Source organism: Arachis ipaensis, chromosome B3 (assembly GCF_059453495.1).
Source record: "Arachis ipaensis isolate K30076 ecotype BB chromosome B3, ASM5945349v1, whole genome shotgun sequence".
Taxonomy (NCBI): Eukaryota; Viridiplantae; Streptophyta; class Magnoliopsida; order Fabales; family Fabaceae; genus Arachis; species Arachis ipaensis.
Genome location: NC_142438.1, coordinates 100,542,548 through 100,565,369, shown reverse-complemented (window position 1 = coordinate 100,565,369; position 22,822 = coordinate 100,542,548). Strand labels below are relative to the sequence as shown.

General features: G+C 38.6%; 1 non-coding gene across 1 annotated transcript; it reads right to left on the bottom strand.

Annotated features, from left to right (window-relative positions):
* Positions 1 to 2,881: 2,881 nt before the first annotated feature.
* Positions 2,882 to 2,985, bottom strand: LOC148571771 (small nucleolar RNA R71). The gene has a single exon (XR_015909017.1). It is a non-coding gene; the product is annotated as a small nucleolar RNA R71 (small nucleolar RNA).
* Between the last annotated feature and the right edge of the window lie 19,837 nt (positions 2,986 to 22,822).

Genomic DNA, 22,822 nt, shown 5'->3' with positions numbered 1-22,822 from the left:
AAGTTCCAGTTTAAGCCTAAACTGGAGCTTAAACGCCAAAATCATGAAGGATAAGAAATGCTGGGATTGAAGTTTAACCTCCAGTTTGACCTCAAACTGGAGGTTAAACGCCAGAATGAGTATGCCACCCAGGGAGGAGTTCCACGTTTAACCTCCAGTTTGACCTCAAACTGGAGGTTAAACGCCAGAACCAGGAAGAGTACCAGGGAGCCATTCCACGTTTAAGCTCCAGTTTGACTCAAACTGGAGCTTAAACGTGTTCGATAGCTTTTCTACTCCAGGGTTGCTCTCTCCATCTCCACGTTTAACCTCCAGTTTGACCCCAAACTGGAGGTTAAACGTGTTCGACACCTCCAGGGCCACCATTCTAAGCTTCCACGTTTAACCTCCAGTTTGACCTCAAACTGGAGGTTAAACGTGTTCGACCTCCAGTATGCCTCCACCCTTTTCCACGTTTAACCTCCAGTTTGACCTCAAACTGGAGGTTAAACGTGTTCGACCTCCAGGGCTGCCCTTCCTATCTCCACGTTTAAGCTTCAGTTTAACCTTAAACTGAAGCTTAAACGTGTTCGACTACATGACTCTCCAGGGCTACCTTCTTCCATTTCCACGTTTAAGCTTCAGTTTAACCTTAACTGAAGCTTAAACGTGCTTCTACAAATGGCCTCACTGGAAGTGTCTGGCGTTTAAGTTGCAGTTTAAGCTTAAACTACAACTTAAACGCCACTCTTGAAAAAGGTTTCTGGGCCAAAAATATTGTGATTTAAGTTAGTCTTTGAGCACAATTATTAACTTAAACTTACTTTGGTATGAAACCCAATTGAATATCATGGTTTATGGGATTGGGCCTGAAGGATTGATGAGTTTGAAATCTCAATTTATTGAGTCATGTGTCATTATTTGATTATCACTAAGTTGGCTCAATAAATGTTACAGGATTTGGATCAACAACCTCATCAAGATTATGGATCATAAACCCAAGGCAAAAGGAAAGCAAGGAGAGGCCTCAAAGCCCAAGAAGCACAACTGAAGCTCAATATAGAAAGTGTATAAATAGGATAGAAGTTAAGTTAGAGAAAACTTTTACTTTCACTTTTAGCTAGTTTTCCTTTTCTTTGTAATTGAATTCAGAGCTATGATTCACTAAACCCCCTTTCATTGGGTTAGGGAGCTCTATTGTAATTCAATGAATCAATAATAGTTTATCTTCTTCTTCAATCTTTTCTCTTGAATTTTGTTAGAAAGCTTCTCGATCTAATTCCATTGAGTAGTTGTCTTGGGAAAGAAACTACTCATACTTGGAATCCTTCGGAGCCTTGGGAAAGGAATGGAGGATTCATGCTAGAGAAGCTTTCTCACAGTGGATTGGATTGGGGTTTGGATGGATATTGTGACATGTAATCCTACCAAATTGTGGTTCATGAAATTGTGTGGTATAATCAGTGATCAAGCATCATCTCTTCTTATGAACATTTAAACCAAGGGATTGGGAATTTGTTTGTTTTTAGAGAGCATTGGTGAGCCAAGGAATTGGGATCCAATCATATAAGATTGCCAAGCAAAATTCAATGAATGCATTGGTTGAGGAAGAGATATACATGTTTTGATTCGGAGATTTCAATATCTCCTAAACCCAATGAATTCCCCATTTCCGATTTCCACTTTCTCTTTACATTCAGCAATTCAATTCTTGCAATCACCCCCATTCCCTTTTAATTTCAGCAATTTACATTCTGCTCTTTAATTCATGCAATTTAAGATTCAGCCATTTAATTTTCTTGTCATTTACTTTTCCCGCCAATTTTACATTCCGCAATTCTCATCTCAATTCTTGATTCCGCTCAACTAGAACACACTTCTAATCCGAATTGCTCAATCAACCAATCCTTGTGGGATTCGACCTCACTCTATTGTGAGTTTTTACTTGACGACGATAACCAGTGCACTTGCCGGAAGGAATTTTGCCGATCGTGCAATTTCCTAAATCGTAGCATAACTAGTTTATGCGCATCAAGTTTATGGCGCCGTTGCCGGGGATTGGTTTTCGATTGACAATTCTCAAATTGGAAGCTAACTAGATTGAGCAATTTTCTCTTGCTTTGTTAATTCTGTTCTAGATACTTGTTGAATTTTAATTTCTGCACTTGGTTACATGCTTTCCTTCTTTATGCCTTTAAATTCATGCAACTAACTCACTGACTCACTAACTGTTTGAATTAATTCCTCAATTGAGCTAACCATACTCTTCCAGTAACCAAGAGTATTTCACTTGTTTGTGTTTGAGCTGTGTTCTTGTATGACAGGTAGGAGAGGAGAGACATCAACTCCTCCATATACCGAACCAGAGAGGACCCTTCATAGACTTAGAAGGGAAGCAAGAGGGAAGAGAGTAGTGGGAGAAGAGGAATCTGAAGGAGAATCTGAGGACAATTTTGAGGAAGCTCTAGATCTCAACATGGATAGAGAAGTTCACAACCATGAGAGAGCTGATGGAAACAATGCCATTCCTGAGAGGAGGGTTCTTAGCTCATACATAAACCCAACCTCTGGGAATTGTGGTAGTAGCATCCAGAAACCACCCATTCAGGCCAACAATTTTGAGCTCAAGCCACAGCTAATATCACTTGTGGAGAATCATTGTTCTTTTGGAGGAGGTGCTAATGAAGACCCAAACCAACATCTCACAAAATTCCTGAGAATTTGTGACACTGTGAAGTCCAATGGAGTCCAGGAAGATGCCTATAAACTGCTTTTATTCCCATTTTCACTTAGGGACAAAGCAGCTAAGTGGCTGGAATCATTCCCAAGGGGGAGTCTAACAACATGGGATGAGGTGGAAAGCAAGTTTCTGGCACGTTTCTACCCTCCACAAAAGGTCAATAGGCTTCGATCTGAGGTTCAGACTTTTAGACAACAAGATGGTGAAACTCTCTACGAGGCATGGGAGAGATTCAAGGACTTGACAAGGAAATGCCCACCAAACATGTTCCATGATTGGGTGCAATTGCACATCTTCTATGATGGGCTTTCTTATGAATCAAGGAAGGCTGTAGACCATTCATCAGGAGGTTCATTGAACAAGAAAAAGACTGTGGAAGAAGCCATTGAAGTGATCGAGACAGTGGCTGAGAATGAGTACTACTATGCATCAGAAAGGCACAACACTAAGGGAGTAATGGAGCTGAACCAGGTTGATACAATTCTAGCCCAAAACAAGGTGTTTGCCAAGCAACTAGCAGAGCTTACCAGGCAATTAGAAACAAAGCAAGTGGCTGCAATATACACACAATATCAAGAGGAAGTAGGCATTGAAGGAGATGATTGGGATGAGGTTAACTATGTGGGAAACCAACAAAGGCAATCATATGATCCACATTCCAACACTTACAACCCAGGCTGGAGAAACCACCCAAACTTTGGGTGGGGAAACCAACAAACCCAACCACAAAACCACAAACCTTACAACCACAACCAACATAACAATTCCACATACCAAAACTCCAACCAAAGATCATACCAAGCCACACAAAACACTTACCCCCAATCATCATATCATGGCCAAAATAATCAACATACCCAACCTAATCCGAACCAACAATTTCAAGATCAATTAAACCGGATAGAAGGAATGATGGCAACCATGAGTCAAGACATAGTTGAATTGAAGAGCTCCAGGGATGATGTGAGAACTACCTTGAGAAACCATGGTGAAAAAATCAAGAGGATGGAATCTCAAGTAGGAGAGCTATCTCAACAGGCACCCAAATCAACTGCAGTATTCCCTAGTGACACAGAAAAGAATCCTAAAGGGGAACAAAAGAGAGTAAGATGGGAAGAGTGCAAGACCATCACCATATTGAAGGAAGTCTCAGAAGAAGAAGGAATCAGGTCCTCAGAGCAGGAACCAGAAATCTTGAAGGAAGGTGTGGAAGAAGTTAAGCAGGAAGGTGGAACCGAGCAAACCAAGGAACTGCAAAAAGGCATGGTGGAATTATACCAACCAAAAGCACCATTTCCTGAGAGGTTAGGAGGAGGTGAAAAAAGGAAAACCTATTCAAGGTTTCTAGAGACATTTAACTCTCTTCATGTCAATATTCCCTTTCTTGAGATTCTTCATCAAATGCCCACACACATCAAGTATTTAAAGGAATTGTTAAGCAAGAAAAGAGTTTTGAAGGGAGGACAAACGGTAACAATGAACAAAGAATGCAGTGCTCTCATCAAGAAGGACACACTCTCTAAGAAAACGGACCCAGGAAGTTTTCATATCCCTTGCATCATAGGGGAAACAAAAATTGACAGAGGATTCTGTGATCTAGGAGCTAGCATAAACGTGATGCCTCTAACTCTTATGAAGAGGCTACAACTGAATGAGGTGAGATCCACTGATGTAATCATACAACTGGCTGACAAAACTCAGAAGCAAGCTGAAGGGGTAGTTGAAAATGTGCTGGTGAAAGTGGGGTATTATTATTTCCCCACAGACTTTGTCATTGTGGACATGGAGGAAAGCTACTTACACCCTATCATTCTGGGCAGACCATTTCTAGCCACTACTAGAGCGCTCATAGATGTAGAACAAGGAGAGCTAATTCTGAGAATACATGAGGAACAGCTCATTTTCAAAGTCTTCAAACCTGCATCTGAGCCTGAACCAGAACCTGAAAAGCCTAAAGATGATAGTAGCCATCCGTGTTTGGAGGAAAGTAATCCAGCAGCTGAGACTCTAAAACAGTCATGGGAAGGCAACCAAGAGTTGCAAGAGTTAGAGCCACAAGAATCAGTGGACACAGATCAGAAGGATCCTCCTGACATTAAGGTCAATGAAGAAATCCTCAAGAGAAAGGGAAGAGTGATGGGGAGATTGCCAAGAGGATGGAGAAACAAGAAAATTCCCACTGAAGGTTTTTCTCCGGGAGATAACGTGATATCAAGTCATTATCTGCCAATCCCACCTGGCCTCAAAACCATTCCTTCCCAGCTCCCTCAAGTGTTCACAATCAAAAAAGTTCTTTCTATGGAACATTTAGAGGTCATGAATGAATCAAGTGGGGACGTTTTCATAGTGAGAGGAGAAGACGTCAAGCACTACAATCCACCCTAACAAGGGACAACCGTCAAGCTAGTGACGTTAAAGAAGCGCTTGTTGGGAGGCAACCCAACCTGAGGTAATACCTTGTTGCTGTTTCTTTTATTTGTTTCAATAAAAAGGGTAAAGTAGTTTCTGTGCATTGCAAAGAATTAAGTTTGGTGTTTCACACCAAACAATGAATTCATGGATCAATAAGTCAAAGGGGAATGTGTGACTCTAAGTTTGGTGTTCCACCATAAAGATCAACTGAACACAACAACCTTTGAATTATATGAAAGGAACAACTATTCTAAGCAGTCACAGAAATGCTTAAAACCCTTAGTAGCAACATCATTCCAAGATAACTCAAGGATTCAAAGAACAGAGAGAAGTAAGTGGGAGACTAAGTTTGGTGTTCACACACCAATCTAAGAATCCGATACTTACCCACACATAGTTGAGCTGACCACTCAAGTGCTTGAGAAGCAAGCAACTTCATTACTCTTTGCAGGAAAGGAAACAAGAACCTTAAAGCATGAAGCAACATTTAGGAAGAAGAAGGAGAAATCAAATTGTTTCCTGACAACAAAGAGAAAACAAGGAATTTCACAAGGTGGTATTGTTCCTTGCTAATTCTTTAAAAAGGGCAAACAAAAGCATGCGTGTTCTGGTTTAAACTGTAAATGTTGAATCTTTCTGGAATGTGTAGTTTTTTTTTTAGTATGTGTGTTTGTTAATTGCTTTGAATAAAGTGAATGCCTAGATGTTGGATATAACTTCACCTTCTTAAACAAGTGCGTGCCATGCTTGTTCTGTTTCCAAAAATAAAAGAAAAGTTTGAACAAAAGTAACTTGGCTAAATTAGTGACAAATCAAGTAGAATTAAGTGGTGGTATGCATGCTTGATTGTTAGTCAGATCACTAAAATTAGAGTGTAGAATTATCAATTTTTATGTAGAAAGTAAAAATTGTCTATGGATCTTGATGAATAAATGTCTTTGGCCATGAAAAAGAAAGAAAAAGAAAAAGAAAAAGCCACGGAAAAAGGCAACCAAATAGCAAAAAAAAAAAAATTGAGAAAACAAGCTAGGTACCAATGGTTTGAACTTCTGAGACAAATGCCTGTGGTGTTTATGTATTAAGGATATGCTTGGATGAATAGGTTCTGAGGAGTGTTTCAACACTTGGTAACTTGGGTTAACTAACCCGGGATTATCAACCAAAAGTCCATTATCAAGAGCAACCTAAATACAAAACATTTAGTCACACAAACAGGTGCTGGGCACCAATGTCTCAAGAAGAAATGTGAACTAAAATGCCTAAAGTGGATATGTGTAGTGCACTGATAAGAAAAAGAAAATGCCAAAGGCTTGTGCAACACATGACACTAAGCAAACAAGGAGCAAAAGAAGCTCTAAGAAAAAGAAAAGAAAAACAAAGAAGAGAAAAGTGCCAAAGACATAAGAATAACAAGAGGCCATAGCAAATTTTGATGGATGCAATGAAAAAGTGATAATCCTACCTGATAAGTATGAAAAAGTGATGCTGCAACTTTCTGCATAAAACCCTTCTGATGAACTTCAAATGCTTGCTAATATAGCCAATGTAATTGCTTTCTGTTTCATACTTTCTTCTCAAATAACTCAGGACTTGCTTAGGGACAAGCAAGTATTAAGTTTGGTGTTATGATGCCAAGGCATCATAGGCTAGTTTCACTAGCATTTTTCTGTTAGTTTTAGTTGTTTTATGCATTTTCTTGAGCTTAAAGTAACCAAAAATGGTTAAATGAAGAACAAAGTAATGAACCATCCAAACAATATGATTTTGATGCAAATTCCATGAGTTTTAGCTAGATTACTTAATTGCTATGAATGAAAGATTTCTCATGAAATTTTGCAAGACTTTGATGCAATTGTTTGGATGATTTCAGGGAAGAAGAGGCTAAGCAAGGAAGCAACAAAATCAATAAAGGAAGCTTGAACATCACATGTGGAGTTTAAGTTCCAGTTTAAGCCTAAACTGGAGCTTAAACGCCAAAATCATGAAGGATAAGAAATGCTGGGATTGAAGTTTAACCTCCAGTTTGACCTCAAACTGGAGGTTAAACGCCAGAATGAGTATGCCACCCAGGGAGGAGTTCCACGTTTAACCTCCAGTTTGACCTCAAACTGGAGGTTAAACGCCAGAACCAGGAAGAGTACCAGGGAGCCATTCCACGTTTAAGCTCCAGTTTGACTCAAACTGGAGCTTAAACGTGTTCGATAGCTTTTCTACTCCAGGGTTGCTCTCTCCATCTCCACGTTTAACCTCCAGTTTGACCCCAAACTGGAGGTTAAACGTGTTCGACACCTCCAGGGCCACCATTCTAAGCTTCCACGTTTAACCTCCAGTTTGACCTCAAACTGGAGGTTAAACGTGTTCGACCTCCAGTATGCCTCCACCCTTTTCCACGTTTAACCTCCAGTTTGACCTCAAACTGGAGGTTAAACGTGTTCGACCTCCAGGGCTGCCCTTCCTATCTCCACGTTTAAGCTTCAGTTTAACCTTAAACTGAAGCTTAAACGTGTTCGACTACATGACTCTCCAGGGCTACCTTCTTCCATTTCCACGTTTAAGCTTCAGTTTAACCTTAACTGAAGCTTAAACGTGCTTCTACAAATGGCCTCACTGGAAGTGTCTGGCGTTTAAGTTGCAGTTTAAGCTTAAACTACAACTTAAACGCCACTCTTGAAAAAGGTTTCTGGGCCAAAAATATTGTGATTTAAGTTAGTCTTTGAGCACAATTATTAACTTAAACTTACTTTGGTATGAAACCCAATTGAATATCATGGTTTATGGGATTGGGCCTGAAGGATTGATGAGTTTGAAATCTCAATTTATTGAGTCATGTGTCATTATTTGATTATCACTAAGTTGGCTCAATAAATGTTACAGGATTTGGATCAACAACCTCATCAAGATTATGGATCATAAACCCAAGGCAAAAGGAAAGCAAGGAGAGGCCTCAAAGCCCAAGAAGCACAACTGAAGCTCAATATAGAAAGTGTATAAATAGGATAGAAGTTAAGTTAGAGAAAACTTTTACTTTCACTTTTAGCTAGTTTTCCTTTTCTTTGTAATTGAATTCAGAGCTATGATTCACTAAACCCCCTTTCATTGGGTTAGGGAGCTCTATTGTAATTCAATGAATCAATAATAGTTTATCTTCTTCTTCAATCTTTTCTCTTGAATTTTGTTAGAAAGCTTCTCGATCTAATTCCATTGAGTAGTTGTCTTGGGAAAGAAACTACTCATACTTGGAATCCTTCGGAGCCTTGGGAAAGGAATGGAGGATTCATGCTAGAGAAGCTTTCTCACAGTGGATTGGATTGGGGTTTGGATGGATATTGTGACATGTAATCCTACCAAATTGTGGTTCATGAAATTGTGTGGTATAATCAGTGATCAAGCATCATCTCTTCTTATGAACATTTAAACCAAGGGATTGGGAATTTGTTTGTTTTTAGAGAGCATTGGTGAGCCAAGGAATTGGGATCCAATCATATAAGATTGCCAAGCAAAATTCAATGAATGCATTGGTTGAGGAAGAGATATACATGTTTTGATTCGGAGATTTCAATATCTCCTAAACCCAATGAATTCCCCATTTCCGATTTCCACTTTCTCTTTACATTCAGCAATTCAATTCTTGCAATCACCCCCATTCCCTTTTAATTTCAGCAATTTACATTCTGCTCTTTAATTCATGCAATTTAAGATTCAGCCATTTAATTTTCTTGTCATTTACTTTTCCCGCCAATTTTACATTCCGCAATTCTCATCTCAATTCTTGATTCCGCTCAACTAGAACACACTTCTAATCCGAATTGCTCAATCAACCAATCCTTGTGGGATTCGACCTCACTCTATTGTGAGTTTTTACTTGACGACGATAACCGGTGCACTTGCCGGAAGGAATTTTGCCGATCGTGCAATTTCCTAAATCGTAGCATAACTAGTTTATGCGCATCAACACTCTACTAGCATGAACATCCTCTTCCATTTCATTCTTTCTTCTCAATAAATCAATTCTTGCTTGGGGACAAGCAAGCTTTAAGTTTGGTGTTGTGATGACAAGTCATCTTAGCCTAGTTTCACTAGCCTTTTTCTTTTGTTTTCAATTGAATTATGCACTTTCTTGAGCCATAAGCAAGCCAATTGGGTAGATTTTCATGTTTCCTTTGATTTAATCAACCATGTATGAATTAATGCAATTTCGTGAGGTTTTATGCTATAATTGTCACATATTATGAAAGAATGAATATCTCATGATTTTGAGCATAGCTTTGATGTGTTTGGTTGATTAATGATAGGTGAAGAAAGCTTGAAGAAAGGTTGAAGCAAGGAGGAATGGCTAGGAGGAAGAGAGGAAAAAAAGTTTGAGCAAAAGTTTGCCTCAAACTTTAGCTCAAACTTTTGGAATAAGTGAAAATGAACCAGGGAGCAAAAAGCTGGACCAAAAGTTTGCCTCAAACTTTTGTGCAAACTTTTGGGCAAAAAGCTGGAGCAAAAGTTTGCCTCAAACTTTTTGGCAAACTTTTGGCATCACAAATCAACACCCTGGAGAGCAAAATTTTGCGCCAACGTTTGCCTCTAACTTTTTGGCAAACGTTGGCGCCATGACTGTGCAAGGGGAGGCCAACGTTGGAGCAAAAGTTTGACCCCAAACTTTTGCCCCAACGTTGGTATCAGCAAAAGAGGGTGGCTGATGTGAAAAGTTGGAGTAAAAGTTTGCCTCAAACTTTTACTCAAACTTTTACTCAAGCTTTCATGATTCCAAACCCGGTTCAATTCGGTTCTTCTCCAAACTCCAAGAGCAATCAACCAAGGCCTCTATCAACCCAATTCCATCAAGAGCAAAGGCCCAATTGAAGGCATGAAGACCATTTGAAGAAAGTGTATAAATAGCATAGGATTTAAGTTTTTAAGGGAGCTTCCCTTTTAATTTTGATAGAGAGCTTTTCTTTTCGGTTTGATTAGTGCACTTAGTAGAGAGCTCATTTTACATTCTAACATTGTTGTTTTAATTCAAGAGAATTAGGGAGGAGAATTGATCTCTCTTCTTCCTTGTTCTTGCCCAGCACTCTTTAATTTTCTTACTTCGGATCTTGGGTGGAGAATTGAAGAACTTCTGTTTCAATCTCACCTTGGGATCTTGTTTAATTCTTTGCTTAATTGAATTTCAGTTTCGGTTAATTGCTTCTTCATCTACTTTCTTTGCAATTTACATTTCCTTTGCAATTGTTCTTGTTGGATCTAGGAAGGCATTGAGATCTAGAATTGGTTGTCTAGTCTCTTGGGTCCTGAGATCTAAATTCCAATTTTACATCCTCTGTTTAATGCTTTTCTGCTCATTTACAATTCTGTTTTTAAGATCCGGTTCAATTCAAGTCATCCTTTACTTCTCTGCTTGTTGCAATTTTACTTTTCCTTGTTTAATTTCTGCAAATCCAATTCCCAATTCCCTTTACAATTCAAGCCATTTACATTTCTTGCACTTTAAGATTCTGCAATTTACATTTCTTGCGTTCTAAGTTTCTGCCATTTAATTTCTTGTTCTTTAAGATTCAGCACTTTAAATTTCAGTTCTCTTTAAATTCAATGCAATTTACCCATTCCCTTTACTTTCCATGCAATCTAAATTCTGCAAATCACAAATCACTCAACCAAATCTTGATTCACTTGACTAAATCAACCACTAAACTAAAATTGCTCAATCCTTCAATCCCTGTGGAATCGACCTCACTCCCGTGAGTTATTATTACTTGATGCGACCTGGTGCACTTGCCGGTGAGTTTTGTGTCGGATCGTTTTCCGCTACATCAAGTTTTTGTCGCCGTTGCCGGGGATTGATTAGATTGACAATGATTAAGTGAGGTGGTGATCTAGATCTAGCATTTTTATTTTCTGTTTCTTTAATTTTTGACTTGCACACTAACTGTTTGAGACTTTGTCTCTACTAACTCCCACTGCACTCAAGCTACAGAGTGCTCTATGTATCTTTGCTATTTTGGTTGTATGACATGAATCAGGAGAGAGTTCTCCACCTCTGGAATTTCTGAAGAAGGGCACCAAGAAATGGAGGAGACCGGAAGGAAGTCCATAATGAGAGGAGAAAATCAAAGGCAACAGGATTTTCAACCTCCATGATCAAAGAATGGAGGATGTCAAGCTAATGACAATAAAAGAGCGCTTGTTGGGAGGCAACCCAACCTGAGGTAGTTTTCTTTTCATAGCTATTTTAATAAAAAGGTTAATTAGTTTCATCTATATTGCAAGAAGCTAAGTTTGGTGTTGCACACCAAAACAATATAAGGAAGAATGAAGGATTCTAAGTTTGGTTTTCCACCAAAATCCCATCATAAAACACATTCTCACTTTCTGCATAATGCTAGCTTCAAGCATTTAGATAAACTGGTTAACTATGCTGCTGTTTCCTAAGTTTCCAGTTTTGTCACTTTTGAAAAAGAAAAAGAGTTTCACACATGGTTAACCTGATGCATGAGAACCATTGGCAAGGTACTAAGTTTGGTGTTCCCACACCAAAGTATGTTGAAAGGCCCACAAATAAATCATGCATGCTAATCATTGTTTCTAAGTGCTTGGGGAACAAGCAACTTTCAATATCATTGCAGAGGTCCATACAAGTTTTTGGAAGGATTAAGCATCATCAACCAAAGAGATGAAAGAGGAATGTGTGGATCAGTGATGATGATGATGAGGAGTAAAGCAAGCGAACTCCAAAAGGTTGTATTGTTAAGTGATTATCTTACATCAAACACTGCTATGATTGAGAGTGGTTTTGTTTCCCTGATTATCTGTCTGTTTAGTATAGTTTTTTTTTCTGAAATTCAATAAGCAAGATGCTTGATCATTTACAACATCATACTCTCCAAAACTTGTTTGCACTCAATACTTCAAAAATGCATCACATGAAATGTTCTTTGAAAAGAAGGATTGAGGAATTAAACAATTTTGAGGCAAGCAAAAGATTAGGAGAAGTGGCGGTTCTAGTTGTATGATAATGTATTGAGGTTGCATGCTCATGAAAACTTGCATGGGAGCTCATAGGCAGGACATGAAGTTCAAAGAAGTATTATGGAGATTCTCAAAAATTTATTGATCCAAGAAGCAGCAAACAAAACAAAAGAAAATAAAGAAAATACAAAAACAAAAAGAACATGGCCCAAGGCTCTGAGCATCAATTACTAGGCAGAAAAGAAAGAAGAAACAAAAACTCAAAGAGTTGTTATCCTAGTAAATGCTTGTGGTCGAATTGTGTCAAAGAAAGAGGCTTGAGCAAGTAAATCCTCAGGGGTGCTTTAACACCTAATACCTTAAAACCAACTGGTTTAGGAGTATTGATTGAAAGCTTATCTAAAGAGCCGCTTTGAGACATGACACTTAGAGTCAAGGCCAAAGCAAAGAAACTATAAGCTGCTTTAAGGTGATTACATATAAAGAGATCTCCATGATACCATTTGGATGAAAATCCTAAGACCTAAGACTCTCAAGATGTAGGGACTAGTAAGCACTGAAGCCCTTGCATGAGCATATGATTTAGAGTTCACCCCACTGTTACTTGATCACTTCACTCACAGGACTTTACAAGTTGTTCTTCAATCCGTCTTAATTGAAAGAACCTATGAGCATAATTCATTTCTTGCTTGGGGACAAGCAAGCTTTAAGTTTGGTGTTGTGATGACAAGTCATCTTAGCCTAGTTTCACTAGCCTTTTTCTTTTGTTTTCATTTGAATTATGCACTTTCTTGAGCCATAAGCAAGCCAATTGGGTAGATTTTCATGCTTCCTTTGATTTAATCAACCATAGATGAATTAATGCAATTTCATGAGGTTTTATGCTATAATTGTCACATATTATGAAAGAATGAATATCTCATGATTTTGAGCATAGCTTTGATGTGTTTGGTTGATTAATGATAGGTGAAGAAAGCTTGGAGAAAGGTTGAAGCAAGAAGGAATGGCTAGGAGGAAGAGAGGACAAAAAGTTTGAGCAAAAGTTTGCCTCAAACTTTAGCTCAAACTTTTGGATTAATTGAAAACGAACCAGGGAGCAAAAAGCTGGACCAAAAGTTTGCCTCAAACCTTTGTGCAAACTTTTGGGCAAAAAGCTGGAGCAAAAGTTTGCCTCAAATTTTTTGGCAAACTTTTGGCATCACAAATCAACACCCTAGAGAGCAAAAGTTTGCGCCAACGTTAGCCTCAAACTTTTTGGCAAACGTTGGCGCATGAACAACACACCCTGGAGAGCAAAAGTTTGCGCCAACGTTTGCCTCTAACTTTTTGGCAAACGTTGGCGCCATGAGTGTGCAAGGAGAGGCCAACGTTGGAGCAAAAGTTTGACCCCAAACTTTTGCCCCAACGTTGGTATCAGCAAAAGAAGGTGGCTGATGTGAAAAGTTGGAGCAAAAGTTTGACTCAAACTTTTACTCAAACTTTTACTCAAGCTTTAATGATTCCAAACCCGGTTCAATTCGGTTCTTCTCCAAACTCTAAGAGCAATCAACCAAGGCCTCTATCAACCCAATTCCATCAAGAGCAAAGGCCCAATTGAAGGCTTGAAGACCATTTGAAGAAAGTGTATAAATAGCATAGGATTTAAGTTTTTCGGGGAGCTTTCCCTTTTAGTTTTCATAGGGAGTTTTCGGAGAGCTTTTGGTGTTGAGTGAATTTTAATTTCTAAGTCTCGGGGAAGGAGAATTGAATTCCCTTCCTCTTAGTTTTCTTGCTTTCAATTTCAATTACAATTGTCTTGGATCTTGGGTTGGAGAATTGAAGAACTTCTGTTTCAATCTCACCTTGAGATCTTGTTTAATTCTCTGGTTAATTAAATCTCAATTTCGGTTAATTGCTTCTTCATCTACTTTCTTTGCAATTTACATTTCCTTTGCAATTGTTCTTGTTGGATCTAGGAAGGCATTGAGATCTAGACTTGGTTATCTAGTCTCTTGGGTCCTGAGATCTGAATTCCAATTTTACATCCTCTGTTTAATGTTTTTCAATCTCATTTACATTTCTGTTTTAAGATCCGGTTCAATCCAAGTCATTTTCTATTTCTCTGTTTGTTGAATTTTACTTTTCCTTGTTTAATTTCTGCAATTCCAATTCCCAATTCCCTTTACAATTCAAGCCATTTACATTTCTTGCACTTTAAGATTCTGCAATTTACATTTCTTGCGTTCTAAGTTTCTGCCAATTAATTTCTTGTTCTTTAAGATTCAGCACTTTAATTCCTGTTCTCTTAATTTCATGCCAATTTCCCATTCCCTTTACTTTCCATGCGATTTAAATTCTGTAATTCACAAATCTCTCAACCAAATCTTGATTCGCTTGATTAAATCAACCATTAAACAAAAATTGCTCAATACTTCAATCCCTGTGGGATCGACCTCACTCCCGTGAGTTATTATTACTTGATGCGACCCAGTGCACTTGCCGGTGAGTTTTGTGTCGGATCGTTTTCCGCTACATCATGTTTTTGGCGCCGTTGCCGGGGATTGATTAGATTGACAATGATTAAGTGAAGTGGAGATCTAGATCAAGCACTTTTTCTTTTCTGTTCTTTAATTTTCAATTAACCCACTAACTGTTTGAATTTTTGCCTGAGATAACTGAAACTTCACTTTAGCAACAAAGTGAAATTTTCCTAGAAATTTCTGGCTCTATGCAATGCTCTTGCTTACATAATAGAAGCAATTCCTGCCACTAATCTCCCAAGTCCATCAACTGTTTGATACTTTGTGCCAGCTAACCTTCTGAATCACATTCTGAGCTTGAAAATATTCAATCATCACTTGAATTGTTTGTGACTGTGCAGATCATGGAGGGGAACTCAACAAATTCTAGCAATCATGAGAGTAATATCCCCACCTTGGATGATAATGTAACCCATAGTTCGAAGCAACTATCCATAGCCATGAATGATGTTGCCCAATGGTTTGAAGCTTTTCCACAAGGAAGCATTATCGGATAGGAAGAACTGATGAGTGAACTCCTAGTCAAGTTGAACCCATCACAGAGAGTTGTTAAGCCAGAGGCAGAAGTGCATCCATTCACACAAGAGAAAGAAATTGAAGGTGCTCGTGCAGTCATAAGCCAAAACAAGCAGATGCATCAGCAGACTCTACAACAACTAGACATGATGGCCAGAAAAATCACTGAGTTGAGACATGCTGTAGTACATACATACAACCTGACTCAAAGCTCATATGGGTGTAATCAAGCTGAACACAGTTTTGGGGTCATTAACCATGAGCAACAAAGTTATGAGCAACTACAATCTCCAAGCAATCACTTTAGCGTGCTCCAACACAGGCCTCAGAATGATGTGTACAATCCACCTTGGAGAACTCATTCTAATGGGAGGGGGGTTGAGAACCAAAACCAAAAACCAAGGGACTTCAACTGCAACAATTCCAGCTTCAAAAATCAACATAAAACACACCCCCACAACAACAATCACACACACTTCCAATCCCGTCCTACCTCACCATTCGCCCAAAATGACCTTCATCGACCACCACAATTGACACAGCCACAACCACTTCCAACCTTTCAAAGAATCTATATTCTAGAAATGCTGATGGAGAGGTTCATGAAAATTCAAGAAATGATGGCAATAGAGCAGGAAGAAATAAAGAAACATCAAGAGATGATAAGCAAGAACCAAGAGGCCTCACTCAGAAGACTTGAAAGGCAGATGGAACAACTGGTTCAAAACCTTGCTGAATTGGGTGAGAAGAAGGGAACTCTGAACCTAAAGAACCATGAAAAGGATGCTGGGTTGAAAGGGAATGAAGTCATGAAGGAAAGTGAGAAGGCTATGGAAAGAGAAACAGAGGAAAGAAAGCCCATAGTGAGAGGAGGAAGCCTAAGGCAACAGAAGCCTCAACTTCCATGAGCACAGAATGAAGGATGTCAAGCTAGTGACAATAAAAGAGCGCTTGTTGGGAGGCAACCCAACCTGAGGTAGTTTTCTTTTCATAGCTATTTTAATAAAAAGGTTAATTAGTTTTATCTATATTGCAAGAAGCTAAGTTTGGTGTTGCACACCAAAACAATATAAGGGAGAATGAAGGATTCTAAGTTTGGTGTTCCACCAAAATCTCATTTAAAACATATTCTCACCTTCTGCATAATGCTAGCTACAAGCAGCTAGATAAACTAGTTAACTATTTTGCTATTCTTTAGTTTTCAGTTTTGTCACTTTTGAAAAAGAAAAAGAGTTTTACACATGGTTAATCTGATGCACAAGAACCATTGGCAAGGTACTAAGTTTGGTGTTCCCACACCAAAGTAAGTACAAAGGCCCACAAATAAATCCTGCATGCTAACCATTGTTTCTAAGTGCTTGGGGAACAAGCAACTTTCAATATCACTGCAGAGCATCATACAAGCTTTTGGAAAAATTAAGCATCATCAATCAAGGAGACAAAAGAGGAATATGAAGACCAGCAATGATGATGATGAGAAGGAGGAAAGCAAGTAAACTCCAAAAGGTTGTATTGTTCAGTGATTATTTTGTATCAGATGCTGCTAAATTAAAAGTTACATAATACCCCTGCTTGTCTGCATAGTGTTGTTTTTTTTTCTGCTATTCAATAATTAAGATGTTTGATTGTTCACAACACTACACTTTTAAAAGTTTGCATGCACTCAAGATTTCAAAAAAAAAATGCATCACAAGAAAGTTCTTTGAAAAGAAGGATTGAGGAATTAAACAATTTTGAGGCAAGCAAAAGATTAGGAGAAGTGGTGGTTCTAGTTGTATGATTATGTATTGAGGTTGCATGCTTGTGAAAACTTGCATGGGAGCTCATAGGCAGGACATGAAGTTCAAAGAAGTATTGTGGAGATTCTCAAAAATCCATTGATCCAAGAAGCAGCAAACAAAACAAAAGAAAATAAAGAAAACACAAAAGCAAAAAGAACATGGCCCAAGGCTCTGAGCATCAATTACTAGGCAGAAAAAGAAAGAAGAAACAAAACTCAAAGAGTTGTTAGCCTAGTAAATGCTTGTGGTTGAGTTGTGTCAGAGAAAGAGGCTTGAGCAAGTAAATCCTTAGGGGTGCTTTAACACCTAATACCTTAAAACCAACTGGTTTAGGAGTATTGGTTGAAAGCTTATCTAAAGAGCCGCTTTGAGACATGACACTTAGAGTCAAGGCCAAAGCACAGAAACTATAAGCTGCTTCAAGGTGACTACATATAAAGAGATCTCCATGATACCATTTGGATGAAAATCCTAAGACCTAAGACTCCCAATATGTGAGGACTAGTAAGCACTGAAGCCCTTGTATGAGCATATAATTTAGAGTTCACCCCACTGTTACTTAATCACTTCACTCACAGGACTTTACAAGTTGTTCTTCAATCCGTCTTAATTGAAAGAACCTATGAGCATAAATCATTTCTTGCTTGGGGACAAGCAAGCTTTAAGTTTGGTGTTGTGATGACAAGTCATCTTAGCCTAGTTTCACTAGCCTTTTTCTTTTGTTTTCAATTGAATTATGCACTTTTTTGAGCTATAAGGAAGCCAATTGGGTAGATTTTCATGTTTCCTTTGATTTAATCAACCATGTATGAATTCAAGCTATTTCATGAGGTTTTATGCTATAATTATCACATATTATGAAAGAATGAATATCTCATGATTTTGAGCATAGCTTTGATGTGTTTGGTTGATTAATGATAGGTGAAGAAAGTTTGGAGAAAGGTTGAAGCAAGGAGGAATGGCTAGGAGGAAGAGAGGACAAAAAGTTTGAGCAAAAGTTTGCCTCAAACTTTAGCTCAAACTTTTGGAATAAGTGAAAATGAACCAAGGAGCAAAAAGCTGGACCAAAAATTTGCCTCAAACTTTTGTGCAAACTTTTGGGCAAAAAGCTGGAGCAAAAGTTTGCCTCAAACTTTTTGGCAAACTTTTGGCATCACAAATCAACACCCTGGAGAGCAAAAGTTTGCGCCAACGTTAGCCTCAAACTTTTTGGCAAACGTTGGCACATGAACAACACACCCTGGAGAGCAAAAGTTTGCGCCAACGTTTGCCTCTAACTTTTTGGCAAACGTTGGCGCCATGAGTGTGCAAGGGGAGGCCAACGTTGGAGCAAAAGTTTGACCCCAAACTTTTGCCCCAACGTTGGTATCAGCAAAAGAGGGTGGCTGATGTGAAAGTTTGGAGTAAAAGTTTGCCTCAAATTTTTACTCAAACTTTTACTCAAGCTTTCATGATTCCAAACCCGGTTCAATTCGGTTCTTCTCCAAACTCCAAGAGCAATCAACCAAGGCCTCTATCAACCCAATTCCATCAAGAGTAAAGGCCCAAATGAAGGCTTGAAGACCATTTGAAGAAAGTGTATAAATAGCATAGGATTTAAGTTTTTAAGGGAGCTTCCCTTTTAGTTTTGATAGAGAGCTTTTCTTTTCGGTTTGATTAGTGCACTTAGTAGAGAGCTCATTTTACATTCTAGCATTGTTGTTTTAATTCAAGAGAATTGGGGAGGAGAATTGATCTCTCTTCTTCCTTGTTCTTGCCCAGCACTCTTTAATTTTCTTGCTTCGGATCTTGGGTGGAGAATTGAAGAACTTCTGTTTCAATCTCACCTTGTGATCTTGTTTAATTCTCTGCTTAATTGAATTTCAGTTTCGGTTAATTGCTTCTTCATCTACTTTCTTTGCAATTTACATTTCCTTTGCAATTGTTCTTGTTGGATCTAGGAAGGCATTGAGATCTAGACTTGGTTATCTAGTCTCTTGGGTCCTGAGATCTAAATTCCAATTTTACATCCTCTCTTTAATGCTTTTCATGCTCATTTACAATTCTGTTTTTAAGATCCGGTTCAATTCAAGTCATCCTTTACTTCTCTGCTTGTTGCAATTTTACTTTTCCTTGTTTAATTTCTGCAAATCCAATTCCCAATTCCCTTTACAATTCAAGCCATTTACATTTCTTACACTTTAAGATTCTGCAATTTACATTTCTTGCATTCTAAGTTTCTGCCATTTAATTTCTTGTTCTTTAAGATTCAGCACTTTAAATTTCAGTTCTCTTTAAATTCAATGCAATTTACCCATTCCCTTTACTTTCCATGCAATCTAAATTCTGCAAATCACAAATCACTCAACCAAATCTTGATTCGCTTGACTAAATCAACCACTAAACTAAAATTGCTCAATCCTTCAATCCCTGTGGGATCGACCTCACTCCCGTGAGTTATTATTACTTGATGCGACCCGGTGCACTTGCCGGTGAGTTTTGTGTCGGATCGTTTTCCGCACATCATAACTGTAGCTTCTAATTGAGAATGCTTGTTACTTAGAAAATGATCATCATGCCACTTACTCTAACCCACTTTTTACTAATTCACTAATTTTAACTTCCTAAACTCTTTTTTTCATTCTTAACCAACCTAACCTTTCAAAACATCTCTTCTGGTTTTTCACTATTCTCTTTAACTTTCTAACCAAGGCAATGGTGACAATTTTTCCTAATTAACATGATTTCTAATACATTTTGGATTTTTAATTTTTCTTCTCAGACTTTTAACTCCTATTCAATCCTTAATGCACATTTACTTAACTCATTTTCATTACTCTACTGCTCCTTTGCCACTATATGCTTATTTTGTGATTTGCATACTTGTTTTCCTAGTTTTATTATATCCTGGTTTTCTATTTTTCAGGATGTCTGACACCCAAAGAAAAGGAAAGGGAAAGGCAACAACTGGCAAACGGAAAAGAGGAGATTCCTCCATGTTCATCCTAGACATCATGCATGATGACTCCTGGCGGGAGAAACACTTTACCCCGTAGGAGAAGGCTGACCAGCTACTCCCTGCTACTGATCCCATTAAGTTTGCAAACCGATACTATGAGCTGAAGTATCTGGTGTTTGTAACCTCCAGGAACCTGTACCTGGAGAGGACTCTGAAGATCCCAGAAGAACTCCAGCAATACACCTCTGATCAGATCAAACAAAGAGGCTGGTTCTTCTTGGAGAGAAACCTGACTGAGGTCAATGCATCTTGGGTAAGGGAATTTTACTGCAATTACTTCAAAACTTTCCTAGATACAGTACACCTAAGAGGGAAGCAGATACTGGTCACTGAAGAGGCCATAGAGGATGTTCTGAAGCTCCTGCCTAAATCCGATCAGCCAGATGGTTATCAAAAGGCTGAGGAGGACATGCGCTTTATGAAGTTTGACTGGGATGCCGTTAAGGCAAGGATAGCCCTTGACCCGACTGTTCCATGGGTCATGGGTCAGAACACCACCATGCCTAAGGGAATCAAGCGGGCATACTTGAACGATGAGGCTCGGCTATGGCATCAAATCCTAAGCAACTTTACTATGCCGAGTACTCACGAGACGGAGCTACCTGCCGCTATGATCACCCTCCTATGGTGTGTGATGGAGGGTAAGGACCTGTACCTGCCACGCTTTATTCGGTACTACATGGCCAGGGTCCACGTCCGAGGCACTCTCCCCTTTCCATATCTGATTACACAGCTTGGCCGTCAAGCTGACATGCCTTAGGAGGATGCTGATGAGAAGCCACCTGCTGCAGAATGCAAGAAAATTATCCCTCACAACAGGAACTTTCTGGCTTTGGGCTACAGACCTCCATTCCTCACTCCTACTGATGAGACAGCCACACCATCTGCCGGCCCCTCTTCCTCTACAGCTACCTCTGCTACCACCACTGCACCTCCACCTGCCTCAGAGCCAGTTTATCACTTAGTGCACCGCCTGTTTCAGCAGCTAGACCAGATGGAGCGCCGCAACCGGTGGCGATACGAGAGATCTGAGCGTCGCAGCAAGTGACGCTATGAGCACCTGAAGCTGATGCTCCGTTCTGGCAGGGACATCCCCTCCGAGCCTGACACCCCATCAGAGCCATCTGGGGAGGAGGCGGATGATCACGAGGCAGAGACCCTTCCATAGAGAGAGGCTGCGTAGGCAGGCACGGAGCAGGCTGCGCCCCAGCAGGAGGCCCCGCATCAGATTCAGGCTGCAGGCCCAGAGGTTCCTATTCAGTCAGCACCTCGTCTGCAGCAGGCAGATCCTTAGACCACCACCACAGAGACTCCAGCTACCCATCCTTCCAGTGATGACACCCCTTCACACCCTGCTTGAGTGAGCATCAGGGACGATGCTTTATATTAAGTGTGGGGAGGTCTCCATCTCTGGCGTATATTTTTTGGTGAACCACTACAGACTCTTTTTACTTTATTATTTTTCTGTATTTTTCTCTTTATTTTTATTTTTATTTTCTCAGTTCTTATACATTGCTATTTTCATGTATTTTTACTATATTTCTGCATGTTGCACTTTAGTTCATATTTTAGCCATTTAGTTTAGTTGCAATTCTAACTTATTAGTTATAGAAAATGTGGACTAATTAGTATAGTTTACGCTTTTTAGCATAAGATAACTTAGTTTAAATTAAAAATATAAAAAGGAAGTAAACTAGAGACTTTAACAGAATAAAAATAACCCACACTTTGTATATATAGCGTTACATGTTAGTTAGTTAACAACATTTCATCAAGGAGAAACACTAGAACTTTAAAGCCACCTTAAGATTTACATTGAGAATAATGGGAACTCTTAATCTTTACTTGCTTGACATATATAACTGATATATGATTTTGAGTTAGAGAACACACAGCCTGTGAGTTTTGAGCTTAATTGCATGGTTACATTTAAACCATAATATTTTATTCCTGTGTGTTCCGCCCTTCTTATTTATTTTGGTGTTCTTTACTTTGTTTTAATTTATATGTCCGATTATAGAATATAGATACATACCAAGAAAGTGATTGAGGCCATTGTTTGATTCTAGCTCACTATTCCCAAATTAGCCTACCTTTTACATCATACTTGTTAGCCCCCTTGAGCCTTTAAATCCCCTCTTGTTTTATAACCACATTACTAGCCTTAAGCAAAAAAACAAAATAAAAATCCCAAGTTGAATCCTTGGTTAGCTTAAGATAGAAATTGTGTATTGTGTAAGTGTGGGAACCTTATGGGAACATGGATGATAGAAACAAACTGGTAGAAAGTTAAAAAGAATAAAAATTTTTATTTTTAAAAGTTTTGGGAAGCATGCTCATGTGAAATCAAAATAATTTACTTATCATGTGCATAAAAGAAAATATATAATAAAAAAATTTTATTTTTCAGTATTTGAATAAAGGAGATACAAAAGAATTCCCCAAATGCAAAAAGCGATGTACAAAAAAAAATAAATAAATAAAAATTAAAATATGAGCATGTAACATAAAAAGTGGGAAAAATATGGGAAAATAGGTAAAGAACCTTTGCTTTACAAAATATGTATGTTAGGTGAGATCTTAGACTAATCAAGGATTCACTTAGTTAGCTCACTTAGCCTTATACATATACCCTTACCTTTACCTTGGCCCTATTACAACCTTAATTAAAGACCTCATGATTTTTGTATGCCTATATTCTATAATTGTTGATTGGTTAGATGAAGAACAAAGTTATAGAAAGTAAGGATAAAAAAAAGAATAGAGTGATTAACCCAATAAACACTGAGTGATTAGAGAGTAAACACAAAATCCAGTGAGGGTTCAATAGCTCATCAACATATATCTCTGCTTAAATTATTAATTGTCTTGCAAAATTGTAAAATGTTTTTCTCTCCCATCTCAATTGTAAAGGTACTTT